The following is a 14574-nucleotide window of genomic DNA, read 5'->3' as shown; positions in this document are numbered from 1 at the left end:
TAAATAGACATCAGACTCGATGTCGCGGATCCGCTGGTTCGTTTACCCGGTTCCACTTTGCGCGAGGGAAATTCCGTCCAGCACACCCTCTTGTGCAGCGCGCTCTCGTTCGCGATCTTCACCCCGACGGATAGCATGACGTGCCCAACGCTTGTCGAGCTGCTTGACGTACCGTGAGAGACGCTCGGAGCTTGCCCCTACCGCACCCTTCCTGATAGAATCTACCGCGTTGATCGAGTCGGTGTAGCACATTGGGCACTCTTCCTCCCTCACGACGCAGCACGGGATTCCTTCGCCAACGGACTGTAGATAGACGCGGACATTCTCACCTTCTATATTGTACATCATGAACGTTTTCTTCAACGACAAGAATGTCTGCATCCAATTGGCTTCATCGTTGATCAAACTCTGCACATACGTACCCCATGCTTCCGAGAGCGCGTCGGGGCTCGAGCGGGAGAGAGGATCGTACCTCATGCCCTTGGACTTGGCGTAGAAACGCTTCTGGAAGAACAGGTCAATCAAATAAACACGCGAATCCCAGCCATCAGGAAGGATGACGTGGGACAACTCCTTGCAGTCGAACAATGCCCTATCGCGACCGTTCTTCCGATGCTCACCCATCAACGGCATGAAGTCGGCCAGCCAGGGATAGTGAGCGTTCGTCAAACGGAGGCCAAGAGGTTCGGCTCCACCAGTGATCACACTAGCAGAGCCAACGCCACTCTCACCGTGACTTGAATTACCGCCGGTGATAACATCAGTAGTATTCAACGCGTCACCATTCCCCATCTTGTCGTCTTTGTCCGAGGTGACGACTGAGGCGTGCGGGCTTACGCCGCCGACGTAGAAGGCGGGTTCTTTCTGGCGAACGGGGTCGATCGGTTGGGTCGAAAGCGGGATCTCCGGATCCGGCCTCGGGGTGTAGGCGTCGTCGTCGCTTTCCGTCTTTCTTTCGTTGCTCGATCCATGCTTGGGTTCCATTGCGAGTTCCCAAATGAGGCCTGTCGATGGTGGTTGGAATTGTACAGCTGAGGGAGGAAAGAGATGACATAACTTGCACTTTTGATCACTGTATGAAACGAGGAAGGGCGACATTGCTGAGGTTGACGTGCCTGGCGCGATACAATAACTTCATAAAATCAGGGTGGGCGACGTAATCCCAACGATATGGCGCGAACAATTATTACAAATTGGGTACGAGGACCTATTTAGTAATTACGTTCACACCTTACCCATTTGCTTGTAAAAACCTTGAGTGACGTCGTGCGATGATGTCATGCAGGCAACAGCAGCAACGCACAAACTGCTAACACGGACGTGTCCCCGTCAAACAGACCCAGCTCGTGCGCCATCGGAAACGCCATGCAGGCTCTGGGAGCGGGCGGCGCACCGGCCACGGAGTCACCAAAACGGACTTCCAGACGACGTGTAGCCACGCTCAGCGGTGGGGGCAACGCAGTGGCGATAGCCGATGCCCCCAGCTCTAGCGACGAAGAAAGTGCGATGGAGGCGATAGGAGCGTGCGATATGCTCTCAGCGGAGCTTGGGAGGTCCCCATCGCCACCCAGACGCAAACGACGACTGACCACCAGCGCTGCCAAAACCATTAGATCAGACCGGCGAAAGAAGACGTGTGTAACAAGTACAATATCGCGAGAATTGATGGAAGGGGACACGACTGGCCAGCGTGGAGTATCGCTGCAAGCCTGGCTGAATTGTTTAAGCAGGGACGTTCCAGTGGGTATGGGAGCGACGAATCAGCAATTGTTGGAGGCGATATCCGCTCTACTGACCTCTTTGGATGATCGCAGTGCTTCCGAAGAAGCTGATTTGGTGGCGGGTGAATATAATGAAGAGCAAAGGCACAGAGAGGACGAGGTACGAGCCCATGAAGAAAACGGGGTGCGCCATCGGGAAGCCGATTTAGCTACTCACAGGGATGTGAACGTCAGACTAGAAGATGAACTGGATGATTATGAAGAGCTGACATCGGACTGTTCGTCAGAGTTTGACGAAGGATCGAAATCTGAAGATGAGGATCTATCGCATGTGAACTACAAAGCAGAGTGGAGTGAGCTGTTGCTGCGTACATGGAAACGTTAGGTGACGATATGAATGACGACGATACACTCTTAAAACTGGCCAAAAACAGGAACGAGATCAAGGATTGGGAGGAAGCAGGATGGGAAGAAGGTAATGCGTTCATTGCGTGAAGATCGATTTTTAACGGAAAAACTTACTTACCATCTTCTGTTTTTTGACTGTATCTGGCAGCGTTGAACCTCAACCAGAGTATCGTGGGATCTACATAGGCGAATAGGGGTCAACCCCGAATGTGCTATGCCAAGCAGATTCCTCAATCGATTTTTTTTTATTTTTTTTCCCAAAGCGTTTGCTTCGACAAATTGCTGACGAAAGCAATCGCTATGCAGCCCAAACTGTGGTAACCCGCGCTCGTAGAATTAGAGACCGGCATATTTCCAGCCAACGCCGCGGGTACAGGACAAAGGAGGTAGAATGATTGGCGCAAATACGACATCGACTTCGGCAGATGAGGATGTTTCAGCCGCACGAGTATGTGGTAACCTTTGGGTTGTTGATTGCTCGCATGTTGTGTCCGCAAAAGCGGCGTCTATCTACACATTGGAACACATCGAGTGTTGGAGCTCTGCCAATCGGGACATTCGGAGCATGGATGCCCCGTAATCGAAACGTAGCATTGGAATCGTTATACAACTAGATTCCTCCCCCTGATTCGTGTTTGGAAATGCATATAGTTATGCAACACCTCCATTTTTCGGATAATCAGAGCGAGATGGAAAATTTGATCGAGCATGGAAAATCAGGCCAATTATCGACACGTTACACTCAACATTTTTGAGTGTGTACAAGCTAGGGGGTTTCCTATCGTTTGACGAAGGTATGTTTCCTTCTCATTCAAAATACAATGGCACGCGGCTGTATATGCGCGATAAGCCACACAAATCGGGAGCGAAGCTGTTCCTCACATGTTGTCCAAAAACATTGTACTGTCTCAGGTACGCTGGCTCAGTATAAATGTGGGAGGTTTAGTATTAAGCAGGTTTACATGCACTACTACCAGGCTGGAAGTCTACTGCGAGAAGAAGGCGCATCTTGGTGGCCCACAAACGATTGATGACAAGTCGGGCCCAGCAGCCGTACTCCGTAACTTGGATATGGGGCTACCTAAAGATCGCCAATCGTACCACGTTGTCGTCGTTGACAGGTTTTATACGTCGGTTGCGTTAGCGCTTGATCTATTAGCTAACAAGATATATATTGTTGGAACGATTCAACAACGGCGAATCGGGTTTCCCTCGGCGTTGAAAGAGAAACGAAAGAAGCGACCAACCGAAATTTCACGGGGATCATAGAAAGTGGCGCGGTTCAAAGCAGTGCCACAGATGTCAGCTTGCTGCTGCTGGGACTCCAAACCAGTGCATTTGCTTGCAACTACCGCAAGTCTACAAGAACTGACTGTTCGTATGAAAAATGTAGCACTAGTGTATGGTGGTGGTGTACGGAAAGATTGTCTACGTGATTTAGGGCGCAATACCTGGGTGGAAGGAGAACCATCCGGGATTCCATGCCCTAAACTAGTCAAGGATTATCACCACAACATGGGGTGTGCGGATGTTCATGACCAGCTTAGGCTACAACGCTTCTCAGTACAAAATGCGTTTCGGTATAAGAAATACTACAAAGCGTACGTGATGCAGCTTTTCAAGATCGGACACACCGAAACTATCTATATATTGTTTTTTTGAGTGCAGACTATTCCTAGGTCTTTTGGACCTTGCTATAGTGAACGCATATCTTGTACACCGGACGCATTATTCCCGAATGGGGAAAATGGGAATGTCACACTCCGGTTTTCTAACCATGCTTCATGCGCAACTTCTCGCAGTGAAACCGACCGATACGGAGGTAATTTCTACAATCTTGGTAAGCAAACATATTTCCCGCTCCTTCTAACCAGGAATAAGGTTGAGGAGCAAGACGATCCCACACCATTTCAGCAGCCACTAGCACGACGCTACATCAATCGGTCGGATCATGTACCTTCGGAAACGCAAGATTTTCATTGCGAAGTCGGTGGTCCAGATAGAAAACGTATGCATAGGGCATGCAAAGTCTGCAGTATACTCGCTGCTCCTGGAAAACGGGGCAAGAATACGAAATGGCTCTGCGAGGCCTGTTTTGAAGGTCGGACTGGGGAGTAAGTGGCCGTGGAATTGATGCGATTTCGGTTTTAGAATAATAACCTAACCGTTTGGCTTGTTGAAGCGTTTATTTGTGTCAACTCATCCGCCACGAGTCCGTTGGAGTCAAGAAATCATGTTTTTCAATATGGCATGAGGACTGGGACTGTGGAAAACGCCTCCCGGTTCATGTCGACAAACGGATTCAATACCGAAGGCCAACCGGGAAAAAGCGCCGACATCAGACCGGACAAACGATTTCCCAGACAATAGTGAATTCAGCTAGACCCGACGTGATCGAAAATCACGGGCTCACAAACTAACTAACGTTGTGCTCGAGTAGGTGCAATTTCCTCGGAATAAGCTATGAATCATAATACCAATTCGACCGAACGTACATCGGACTAATGTGTTCCAATAGCAAAGTTAGGCCAGCCAACGACTTTGCTTTTAGAAGCTCCTGATGTATATGCAATTTCTGTCCGTAAGTTTCACTCTCCTATCGCCCCCAGCGATCGCTAGATGTGATAGCAGTGGTTGAGCGTGGCGTGGCCAACTCCCTTTACTCACAAGCGACGATTGATATGTGGGATCGTGCGGCGGAGACGCTGGCGACGGTGCAGCTGGTGGCGGCGTGCAAGGCCGTGGTCGAGGCCCCGCCCAAGCGCAAGGTGGGGGTCGTTTGCTTGACGCAAGTGAGTCCAATTCACGCATTGGCATTGCGTCCTTCTCCTCGAAAGCCTTAGTAGCAGCGAGCACGATTTCGCCCATGGCAGCAATCAGTTCCTACATCGACGACAGCGTCAGGAAAACCACCTCATATCCTTGAAACAGCGTGTTCCGTAGTGGATTCGGCAAGTGGTTGAACTCCACCGATGGAATCGATTGGTTTTGATGGTAGGATTTTCACAGCATGACAACGGCTCCGACAGACTCGTGCGGTTCAAAATGACGTAGATCGACGGCGTGCTGGGTGTTCACGAGCTCCCAAAGCACCTCCACCGAGGCCACAATGTATCCGGCGTCCATGATAAAATGCGTTGCGTAGTTGCTCTCAAGGGAATGCTGATGCGTTGACACGCGTCGTTCACTTGCGCTCGGCAGACCCTTTGGGAGCGCGAGGCTGCGAGTACGAATGCTAGGTAGCGCACACACAGCACTATCATTCTCGTCCCGAAGGCGATCTGGTCGCCGTGCCGCAGCTACCACGTCCCAAAGCACTGTTCCGGCTTCACGAAGGAACCGAAGCATAGCTTCATGTCCACAAGCACCAGCTTCCGCCGCGTTGACAGCTCTTCCAGCTGCTAGAGCGTGTGGGACCCCACGTGGATCAGTGCGTGCGCTCGAGAGATGGGGCGTCCACTTGGAAGTTGAAGTGGTAACGCTTGCGCTCGACACTCCACTTGGCTATTATCAGGTAGAGGGTCGTCGCCACCATTGTCCGCTACCACGTCCAGACACATGCCCGACGATACAGCAATAAAACATGGCGCGAAATGTATCAACCAAATGATCTATCCTATTATGAAAACCTTATACAAACAACACTTGCAAATGGTGGTTACCTCTCACAGCTATGGTGCTGCCGAGACCACGAACAGACTCTGAGTGACAGATCCGCCACGGCACCGCGCGCCACACTACATCAGACAGCAACCAAACCAGCGGCCACGGCCGCTGCAAAAGAAGACCACGCGCCTGTTGCACGATGAGCACCAGATGCCCGTCGTGTAGTTGCGCGGTTAGTGATACCGAATCAGCAGAAATAAACGATACAGGTGTCGTAGAGTTCGCCATGGAGGAGATACATAGTTGAGATGGTGACCACGGAGGAGGAGGGCGCCCGAGGGAGAAATGGATTCCTAGTGCAGTCGAAGCAACTATCGGAAAGCTCCGAACAAAGCATACATATGCGGACGCCGCGGAAAACTTTGTCATAACAAGCGCTTGGAGTAGTAGGACACAAGATAGATCCCCGTAGGAAGATTGAGCTCGTTGAGACGCTCCACCCCTACCCTACCCCCCTTACAAAGATTAGTATTAGAAAAAGTGTCCAAGTCCAACGCAACATTGGCTTGGCCTCTAACTACTCTCTCTAAGTAAAAAAAAAACTAACTCTTTCAACTTCATGCCTTTAGACAAATTGATGCCTTTCTTCCTCGCGGCGGCTATGTCGCCGTCCTTCATCGCTTGGGTGACTGCGCCGTCATGGCCAAGGAGCCACAGTGCCATGTCAACAGCATGCTGCGCGCAATCACTTTGACTGCTCGGGCGTGCTTGCATGAGACGGGCGAACTGGGCATGCGCTCTCGCCCATCCCATGAACGGCTCGGTTGCACCACCGGACTTCCAGGTCAGCACGGCCTGGAAGTACCAGTGGGGGATGCCGTTGTCCTTGAGCATGGACACTGGATCCTAGGTGGTCTCCGCGTAGTGCCTCCACGCCACCTAGAACTGCTCCGTGCCTTCCTCGGTACCGTGGTCGATGAGCATGTTGGCCTCGTACCGAGGAGCAGTCCTGCGCGCGCGTGTGGCGGGAGGCCCTAGCATGCCCGCGTATGACACCGCGGGCGTGGCGCGGAGGCGCTCCGACCACCGAGCACACACCGCTACTGGAGTGGTGGTAGCATCCACCGAGGCCTCCTGCTGCTGCGCTTGGACCCCAGCCTGCCCGATATGAGAACATTGGGGCGGCCGCGGGCTCATTGCGCTGCAGCTTGAGAACTCAGTGGCGCTGGTGTTGTTGGTTGACGGGGTGGAGGTCTTCTGGGTTGTCGAGGCGTGAGGCAGAGGCGTGGACGGGCTTCGAGGAGCGAGCAGGAGTTGGGGTAGTAGTGCAAGCATTGTTGTTGTTGATGATGATGAATTGAATAATGAACTTGATAATGCTGTGCTCTAGTTGGTATAGATCTACCTACTTACTACAGCTGAGTTCATCCCTGCCGCAGCCACCTGCTGACTGGCACCGCTTGCTGCGGTATGGTAGCAAGTGGCCGCTCCAGTGTCGTTGCTCCGTTGAAACTTTGTCGCCACGCCCACGCTCTCAAAGGGCTGCAGCGCCTGAGCACCGGCACGCTGCTGTGCCAGGAGGAACATGACGCACGCGTTGGTGATACCCTGTAGTAGTTTTTGGGTCGCCCTCGGCTGCTGGTAGAGGAAGGTCTTGAACAGCGCCTTGGTATTGGTGCAGCTGCCCTCGATCGTGTAGCATATGAGCGTGAGGGGGGCGCCCACGAAGCCGACGAGCAGCACCTCGCCGGTGATCTTCTGGCGCGCCAGATTGAGCTTGTCCAGCATGCAGTCCAGCATTTAGTCCAGCATGTAGTCCAACGAGTCCTCGATGTCGTGTCGGGCTTGGCGATGTCCATGGGCGTGCAGGGGGGTTGCTGCAGCACGAGGCCCACCTTGGGCACTACCACGACTCTCATGCCCATGGCTTGAGGGATCACCAACATGTTCAAGACGATGCTCACGACGTCCATGCGGTAGTGGTGCAGCGGCTGCAGACTCACTTCCACCGCCAGCTCAGGCACGCAGCACAAGTCGTAGCCCATGACGCACCGCTCGCAGAACTCTGGCAGGTGGCTGTGCATACAAAGAGAGCATAACGGTAAGGTTCACTGTCCGTTGGGCCACAGGCAGCTCAAGGGAAGCGGATCTGCTCACCTTCCGGCCTGACGCATGCACCACACGGACACGCGCTCAGTTCGGTCGCCACACAGCAGCAGGTCTTCTTGAGCTTGGGCGGCTGGCCCAGCGGCACGCGCTCAAGCGGTGTGCACGTCATGGGGAAGGGCAGCGGCTTGCTGGGCTTCGAGCCTTCTTGCTCTTCTTCTGCTGGTGCTGCACGATGAAGGCAGCGGCCGAGAGCGCTACGACCAGCGACGTAGTGGTCACTTCGCCCATGGTGGGTAAGGAGCAGGAAGCGGAGCGAGAGTTGCGGCGGTCTGGCGCTATAGCGCGGACGGACGCCATTGGCTGGAGGAGACGGGCGCTGTTCGGCGAATGAGCGCGCTGGTATTACAGGTTAAGTTCACTTCAACTCTTCGCCCTGGTAGTGCTACACTGCTGCACTGCTCCGGGCGCGTGGCGCTGTTTGACACGAATGGTCGGTATGCTGCTGTGTGGAGTGAGGGCAGCTCGCCGGCATTTAATAGCAAGGTTTTTGCTTGTCCGAAATTTGCAAGTGAAGTTTTTGCTTTGGTGGTCACTTTATCTTCTCGTGTTTTTGTTGTACTGTAGGGGTTGGAACGACCAACCGAGCTTACTGAACGTCTGTGCTGCATATTCCTCTTTGTGCTTAGGCTGGTCCGTACCACCACAACTCTCGTAGAGCTGTTGGGTGATTTGTGCATTTCCATGACGAGTTTGCACACTATTCACCTATTGTAGTGGGTCCAACTTGACTCACTACTTTAGCTTACACGTTGCGCCACGTGTATGAGGAAGCGTAAGTACCTTGTAAGTACTTGAGTTAATTATATTTGAATACACAAATATAATTTAAATCAGATAAGACTCCAAGTGACTTAGATTAGGTAAAATGAGAACTGTATTTGCTTGTAAATTGATCTTCCTCCTAAACCTGCTAAAACTGTTTATCATCTATGAAAGGTATTGACAGCGGCTGGCTCTCAGAGCCCGACCAATATGCACGTCTCTAATTGGTAGAAAGATGCTGCTTTCTACCAATAGGATCTTTGGGTAGGTGTGGACCACTCATTGTGGTGGTCCACTTCAATGTATCCATTGGTGTGTCTTACACCAAGGTGAGGAAGTATCCAAACCATTTTACAGATAACCTATCTGTTAAATTCACAAGTGGCTTGCAGCCACTTGTATGTGTAACCCCGTTACACCCCCCCCCCCTTAAGGTTAGACGCGCGGGGTCTCCGCACGTCAATCTCTCGGAATTGACCATTCGTCAATTCTCCGCGTTTGGAGACGAAATCCGCGCTCATTCAACGATGAGCGCGCCTCAAGAAAAGAAGACTCCGAAGTCGGTGGAGAGTCATCTCTCCATCGATGACTACTTCGAACGCCAGAGGGCGAAGTATGGCGACGTCGTCGACTTCGACGACGACGATGAAGATATGGAGGGCGAGGAGGACTCGCCCTCAAAGCGCACAGACTCAGTGTCGAGCGAATCGCTCGACCCTCATGCCAAGAACATTCGCCCGCGTGAAGGGGACGAATCGGACGCTTCGAGCTCGAAGCGTTCGCGAACTGAGAGCGATACCCCACTCGCTTCCGCTGGGGCTCTCAGTACTGCGCGCGCTGCTGTTGCAGCGCGTGATTCCAAAGCTCAAGGCTCTCCGCGCGCTGCAGGCGCAGCGCGCGATCCATGGATGCCGTCCGTGTCTGAGATCGCGGACCGGTATGGGAACTCGGTACCTCCGAATGAGGTGCCGCTGTACGTATGCAGCGCCATCGAAGATGACGCTGTGACTGCCGAGCTGCACTTTGATGCGGAAACGCATCAAAGGCGCGATTATTACATCGGACTCTTTCATGAGCTCCGATGGTTTCAAAGCAAGAAGACATCTTCTCGCAGCAAAGTGCCCGAATGGCAGACACTTTGTCTAAGTTGGAACGCCTTTGTTGAAAACTTCAACAAGGGGCCGAGTGCTTACCGTGATCGGATTAAGCAAGCGCGTGATCGCTTCGAGACGTACTCGAAGCGTGGAAAGTTGGGACAACTCCACGTTGCTGCGGAGGAGGCTAATGTTCCGTGCACTGTGCCCGAGGGCTTTCAGTGCGCGAAGTGCTTCCCAGGCGCGGTCTGCTTGAGCGACCGCGACCTGAATGGGTACACGTCATTCCATGTGCCCGAGGGTCTCAAAGAGCTCCGTGCTAAATTCTTAGCACGTGAGGGTTCGGGCGCTAGCGATGATCGCAGCGCTCGTACTACTTCCGCTGCACCAGCGCGTACTGTTCCTCGTACGCCCTCACCATTTCCGGAACGTCCTCCAGCAAGACGTTCCGCGGCTCCCATGTATCTTGATGGGGAGGAAATCCTCTCCAACGAATACGAAAACGAGCCCTTGAGGGTTCTTTTCGGGATACCATGGTCAACAATCCGCTCAACAATCCAGCGGGTTGAGCCGCGGGCGTCACGGATCGGCGGTGGCGGGGGGTGGGAACACGCCTCGGGTATGATCAGCCCCGGGCTGATCAGTATGCGCAGCGGATACAAGATCAAACATCTCCAAGAACATTCCTACGAGCTTATAAGACACGCACAGCGGAACGAGGACGCCAGTAAGCCACGTCGAATTTGTCCGTTGACTGGCCAATACGAAGGTCGTCATCAACCGCGGGCGTGGTCGCAATGCTGGGGATCTCCACATTCCCGACCGGCATTGCCAGTGATCTAGGGCCCGGTCGCAGAAACACAGGAAGTGAAGTGTTTCACTTGTGGCGGCAAGGATCACAAGTCGCCAGACGGTGCGACGAACGGCACTGGCACACACAAAACTAGGCCTGTCGTCGGGCTAGCACCCCGCCGAGAAATGATACACAATGAAGAACCACACGGTAGTACCGCAGCCAGCCTCTGGAACTCACCACGATTTCACCTATGAGTGCGATAAGGCAGTGCAGAAAAAATATTCATGGTTACCTTGAGCAATCTTAGCACCACTGTCACGCCCATCTCCGTTACCATCCCCGCACTAGCCGAAAGGCTCTATATCAAGTCCCAGGAGCAACCCACTGCTACTGTTAAAGCTGGGAGTAGATCGCGTCTCGTACGTCCCGCGACGCACTTAATCGCTTTCAGTATAGCTCGCGGAAATACCTCGCTATCACTTCACTGTGTTTGTCCGGATAGTTCTCGAGTCTCAAAATGTATTTCTGTGTATGCATTGGTTAGTCCAGGTCAATCATCTAATCGACCGGTCCAAGCGAGTAATTACACCAACGTCAACACCAGAGTTTGCTTCAGAGGCCCCGGTGCTACCATTTAAGTCGTGTGAACCTCGACCGAACGCTCGTCGCGATGCCTCCTATCACCCCTCACGAATTCGAAGCCATTCACCAGTCAGCGAGGATTTTGCGCCCCTTCAACAGCATGACCATGACGTCACACAGGACCGAACGCGAATTGTTCGATGGCGTCGTGACATCATCAAGCTGCTGGACCCGAAGGAGAACGAGTGCTACGTCTTCATATCCCCGGTTACCGCAAACTGAATAACTGAAGAAGACGTGTGGATGGCTTGGAAAACTCTCCTCTTTATCTCGTCATCAGCAGACATCGCGATCCAGTGGTTTGCTCCACGCCGCCTAGCGTTCCTCTTACTCCACACGGATGTATAGACGCCACCTTTGCAGTTGTAGATGCGACGTCTATCCACTGAAAACAGTTACTGATCTCTCCGGAGTAGAAGGCAGCAATACCGGCGTGGTTTCGCGAGGTGTTGCCTACAGGAATCATCTGATCATCCTCTTGACCCTGCTGTTCATCCACGTACTGCGTAGGTAATAACTCTGACAAATGATAATAGCACTTGACCCCTGAGAATTGAACTCCAAAGTCAAGATTCTAGAGAATCCAATCCCGCGCAAAGACGAAATAGGACGCGCGATGACTCACAGAAATTTAATTTCTGTAATGGACCGCTTATGGGGGTTTTATCTGGTGAAAGTAAACGAGAATTCTATCCCGTACACAGCATTCGCAACCACGGCCGGGTTGCTCGCATACCCCATTACGTCGAAGGGGATCTACAATAGTCTGTCGTGTTTCTATCGACTAATTGAAGCAATTGGCTCGGACTTTCACCGCTTTTGCCAAGCCTACTTCGACGACCTCTTCCCGTTTACCGAAACCGAGTCGGAAGAGGACATTCTCCTAGCCCTCGACAAAGTTTTGGACAGGAGAATTTCTACACCACGATCAAAATTGCGTCTTCTGTCAGCCCGTGCTTTGATGTCTAGGCGATTAAGTCGGGAAGAGCGGAGTCATAAGAAGCTCGAAAGCATCAGTCACCGGTCACTATCCAAGACAAGGCGTGAGACGCAAGCGTTATACCTACGTGATGATTTTTTGGTATGAATTCGCAGAGGAATGGGCGTTGTTAACGGAGGTAACCCGCTACAAGCGTTCAGACGGCCCTATCACACTTAGCCCCCAGCAGCTTGAAGCATTATTGACACTTAAGGACGAGCTGGCCTCACCTCCAGTCCTTGCCCATCCGGACTTCACCAAGCCTTTCCACGTTAACGTCGATGCGTCGGACTTCGCAGAGCGTGGTTGTCTCTTTCAACTAGATGAAAATGGGGTGAGCAGGTGATTGCTTTTCACGCCCGCCAGTTGACGAAACCAAAGTATGCTTATACAACATCCGTGCAAGAACTGTTGGCGGCTTTGCATGCGATGAGGCCTGGAAGGTTTACCAGCTGAATCGGTCTTTTTCCTGAATACGGATCGTCACACAAACGAGACCTTCCTATAGCAGCATGCATAGTCCTGGCGCTTAGCGCGGTGGCTTGATGGGGTTGCAGTGTTCCAGACGCACTTCAAATGGGCGTCAGGGAGCACCAATATAGTCACTGATGCGATGTCAAGGCGGTCAGATTGGTATGGCGGACTGCTAGAACTATCAGTCTATCGCTTTGATCAGATCTACAACCGCCAATGGAGCTCCTGACGTATATGAAGTATTGCGTAATCAGACGGCACGAGGAATGGATATTGAGCGTGAATGTCGCCAGGGTTATACTATGAACAAGTATTTTGGTCCAAGTGTGAGCGATAGGTTTGTCGATATCGCGACATCAAGTCGTCACTGTCGGCTATCCATCCTCGAGGACAGCTTGCTATGTTTTCATTTAAAATCGACTTCGGTTCGACGCCTTTGCCTTGTCGATGTTCTAGACCTCTGCAGATGTGTCCTTTTCGAGGGACAATTCGTTTCTACCCGCGGCCCCCAGTACGCGCAAAACATTTGCTTCCCGTCCTCTAAATACGGCTGGATATCAGCACGGATTTCCTAATAATGCTTCCCACCACAGCTATTGGGTATAATGCAGCGCGCGTTATTGGGGACCGCCCGCATATTTTTAGCTACACATGTGACAGCAACGGCAGACTCCAGTGATCAACTGTTCTGCACGTTTTGGTAGCGTTTACATTAGCTGCCGTGTTCAATCATCTCCGATCGGGATCCAAAATTTACGGCAACATGAGGTATTCTATCAGGGTACTCGCTTACACCTCAGTATGGCGTGCAAGCACTCCATGGACGGGCAATCATAGGTGATAATCGCGCTCGTCAGCGAATATTTACGTCACTTCGTGAACCCGCACCAAGGCAACTGGGATTATCTTCTCCTGATCTCAGGGTTTGCACATAACACGAGGGTGCAACACTTCTACCACAGAACGTAACGCTCAGACGGGGCAACAAACATGTACTGATATGGCATCGACGCGCTAATGATTCAGTTCCACGGGCAATGAATGTCCAATCACTTCAAAATCTACCCTCACCTCTGCGCAGTATCAGTGTTCCCGTTCACAGGGTGGTCTGTGGGTCGAATTCGCCAACAACCCTCCAGTGATGCCACAAACCGTTTGTTGGGGGATCGGTTACTTTTCCGCTGCACCGCCAGCACCAAATGACCTGCCGCAATCGGCTCACAGAGCCGTCACTGAATTAAGATTGACGTTTCCCCCTGTGTACCCGCGAACGCATATCATGTGTGTATGGAGGCAAAATATAGCGCAACGTGGTTTACTAATTCATCGCCTTCGACTAGATCATGGACCGATCGATTACTGTCCAGTTCGCGGTCTGACACAAAAAGTCCGGAACTTGCGCAACCTAGTCATTATTTTCACAAGTCCATGCCCATTTAGACGCATTTGCTTGGTACCCCTCTTCCCTGGGTGATTACATCGTATTTTGAGCGTAAAGTAGGGGATCATTTCTCTAAAATTCAAAAACGCTTTCACTTTCTCCACTTAAGCACAAGGATGACCTAGAATGTACGTGTAAAACGTATAATTGTGTTGAAGCATACAATTAGCTAATCAAAGCAACATATAAGTCAGTCATTCGTTAATTATACATTTTTGGTAAAGTACTATCCAATCAGACGAAAGGAGCTACAAATCTCAGAATCTATCTGCCTAATGATGAAATGGATAGAGTAGAGGCAGCCATCGGGACAACCCGATGCCGGTGCATCTCTTCAGTTGATAACATACGGTCAAACTACAGGTGCGACAAATCGTAGATTGACAACTATGATGAGCGAAACAAAACAAACATGACAAAAGCTTGCAGAATTGTGTCGGCTACAACATGTTCGAAATTCTTACTGATTATATCGACATTAG

This window comes from Phytophthora cinnamomi, assembly GCF_018691715.1.
Source record: "Phytophthora cinnamomi strain GKB4 chromosome Unknown Contig92, whole genome shotgun sequence".
In the NCBI taxonomy this organism is placed as follows: Eukaryota; Oomycota; class Peronosporomycetes; order Peronosporales; family Peronosporaceae; genus Phytophthora; species Phytophthora cinnamomi.
Note: the sequence above shows the minus strand (reverse complement) of the source record.